A 3720-nucleotide genomic window follows, 5' to 3' on the forward strand; every position below is an offset into this window, starting at 1 on the left:
GCTTTAAACCTATGATTCTGAAAAGCCTGTTTCATTTGTGTAAAAATGTCAGAACATAAATATACATGTATTCAAACATATACGGTAACTACATTTAATCAATGAGACACAAAATTCTTTTAAGGGCTAATGAGGAGATATTTATAAACCATATGTCTGTCCTGCTCTTTAAATATAAAATTAAAAATTTTCGCCTTGTGTATTTTCAAGACAGAATGGAAGTACAATTCAGACTTGTATAAAAATAGAAACAATAAAAAATTATATAGATCACTCATGGAATGTGAACAACTTATGATATATGCTAAAGTTTGGAGATAAAGTCACAATAGTAATATACATTTACAATATCATTAAATTTCTTTTAGAACAATAAAACAGTAACAAAATGTCTATAAACATCTGTGTATTATGTTTATCATTACTGATTACAGTATAAAAGATGTTGGAACTATTTTGAAGTAACAAGATTTTCTAAATCATAAAAAAGATTGCCTTACCAATTTGCAATGAAAGCAATAATAAATTTTAAGCAAGGGGAACTACTCATACAGTCATGTTCAATCTCTATTTAAGTTACTTCCCTTTATATATATAGCTATATATTAACGTTATTTCATGACTTCCACATATTTACCAAGTAACTTGTATAATAAATGACCGATTTCTATTGACATAGAGTGTCAGGGTAAATAGAGCCAAGAACATGTATTATGGTTTAGATAAATTCAACTATACAGCACATAATTAGGATATTTTTAGCACAGATTAGGTTACTTAACATGATTAAACCCTGACCTGTCTGCACATAATCAGATTACATAAAATCCTTCAATAATCAAGACACAGTCCATAAATAACACAGTACTATTGTTTGTAAGATTTCATTCTACTACGAAAATAAAAATGTAATAAAAAAAAAACCCAAAACAAACAAAAAAAAAAACATATCTTTTGTTTTCAAGTTATCCATTTCATTTAACAATACAAACTTACAATCGAAAAGAAAAGAAAAAGTTGCATAATTATAATAAAAAACAGCATTTTTGCATATCAAAGCATTATGTAGTATTTAATACAATGTCTGCGACAAGTTTCATCAAAATCTGCAATATAAAGGCAGAAAACTATTCCAGTGATTTAAATAAAGAATCTATGAGCATGGCTTTAAAACATATACTATAAGTAACAAGGACTTTATACATATAAACTAGAAAATATTTTACCCAGGCAAGATAAATTTCATTTATGGCTAATACTGAAAGTTTATCATATAAATTATATATTTTGCATCCATATTTTATTGATATAAAAAATTTTAACTATGTACAGTAATATCAACTTAGCTTATATTAAAGGTCAGGGGTTCGCTTGTGCCAGCTGTTTTGGTAAAAATAGCTTGTATACGGAAATGGCCCAATTACAGAAAAGGAAATATTAGATAATGTTAAAAATCTAAAAACAAATAAATCACCAGGTGTAGATGAAATTGTTAATGAACAAATAAAAAATTCAATTAACTTAATGTTAAGTATATATAAGAAATTATTCAATATTGTTTTTGACAAAGGAGTAATTCCAGAAAGCTGGACAATAGGAACTATAAAACCCATATACAAAAACAAAGGAAATCCAAAATTACCAGAAAATTATCGTCCCATATCTCTTTTGAGTTGTCTCGGAAAACTTTTTACAAGCATAATAAATAATAGGTTAAATAAATTTGCAAATGACTCAAATCTTATACATGAGACACAAGCTGGTTTTCGTAAGAAACATTCGACAGTTGATAATATATTCATTCTAAAGTCCTTAATCGATATTGTCCAGTCAAGCAGACGAAAACTTTTTTGTTGTTTTGTAGACTTTAAGCAAGCATTTGACTCTGTATGGAGAATAGGACTTTGGCAAAAATTAAGACAAGAAAATATTAATGGAAAATGCTTTAACGTTATAAAAAGTTTGTATGAAAATATTAAGTCTCGAGTAAGCACAAATGAAGGAAGCACCCCCTTTTTCGATTGTTTAATTGGGTACGACAAGGGGAAAATTTATCGCCATTTTTATTTCTATATTTTTGAATGACTTGGAATACTTTTTACAAAGCAACGATATTAACGGAGTTTCAAGAGATACAATTATTGAAGGCGTACATGTCTATCTTAAACTTTTTATTTTGCTTTATGCCGACGATACAGTGATCTTCAGTGAAAATGAAATTGATCTTCAAAAGGCTTTAGATCAGTTTAAATTATATTGTGAAACGTGGAAATTAAATATTAATGTAAATAAAACCAAAGTTATGATATTTAGTAAAGGGCGTCCAAACATAAATAATGTTTTTAAAATTGGGCAACATGTCTTGGAAATTGTAAATGAATATAAATATTTAGGGATATATTTCAATAAAAGTGGTTCGTTTTATAAATCTAAAATACAAATAGCTGAACAAGCTAATAAAGCACTATTTGCATTACTGAGGAAAATTAAAACTTTGGCTTTACCATTTGACCTACAAATTGAATTATTTGAAAAAACTATCAAGCCTATTTTACTGTACGGAAGCGAAATTTTGGGGATATGGAAATGTTAATGTTTTTAGAGAGAATTCAGCTGAAATTTCTCAATATATATTTAAATTTAAAAAGTCAACCCCGTCTTATATGATATATGGTGAAACAGGTGTCCTACCACTCAGTGTGCATATCAAAACACAGAGTAATTACATTTTGGGCAAGACTTATTGAAAATATCAATAGTGATGAACCAACAAAATTATCTTCAAAGGTATATATTTCTTACGTAAATTACATATAGATAATAAAGTTAAATCACTGTGGATAGAAAATGTAAAACAATATTTATGTGAAACTGGTTTTTCTGGGATTTGGTACATAGAAAGTTTTAGCAATAGTAAGTGGTTGATAAAAACAACATTTCAAAAGTTAAAAGATATTTACTCGCAAAATTGGCGTTCTGAAACTAAATAACACTTCTGATACAAAAACGTTTACAAATATATCAAAAAGGATTTTTCTAGAAGCTGTTACATAGATAAACTACCAAGCAATTTAGCTAATAAATTATTACTATTTTTGACAAGAAATCATCGCCTTCCAATTGAAATAGGACGATGGCAGAATATAACCTATTCAAGACCGTAAATGTAATACATGTAACGATATTGGCGATGAATTTCATTATCTTTTTGTATGTCCAGAATTTGAAAAAATTATAGAAAAATATACATAGATAATTTTACATAAATAGGCAAGTATGTTTAAATTTGTAAGCCTGGTCACATCGGAAAATACAAATAAACTAAAGAATCTTAGTATTTTTTGTATGAAAATAATGCAACATTTTATTAGAACTTGATGTGTTTTACTATACAATTTTAAATCATGTCTTAAATTACTATATGCGAAAGATAACTTATGACCTTTTTTCTTTTTGTGTGTCTTTGATGATTGAATTTTGTAATAATTACTCTTTTCACTTACATATATATACCCAGCTGAATTGTATGGTTTAAATAAATATGAATGTGTTAGGCTCTGTTATTGGAAATCTCAATATCCGTTTTCTACTACATTATGTTATGTGATTCTATGTTTGTATGTATGCATTTATGTATGTCACAATTTGCTTATGTTTCCCGCTATTGTGGGACTTTTGCATATATTGAAAATAAAATCTGAAAAAAAAAAATCTGGAAAA

The sequence above is a fragment of the Ruditapes philippinarum genome, unplaced genomic scaffold, assembly GCF_026571515.1.
Source record: "Ruditapes philippinarum isolate M1 unplaced genomic scaffold, ASM2657151v2 ctg2338_1_1_1_1, whole genome shotgun sequence".
NCBI lineage: Eukaryota > Metazoa > Mollusca > Bivalvia > Venerida > Veneridae > Ruditapes > Ruditapes philippinarum.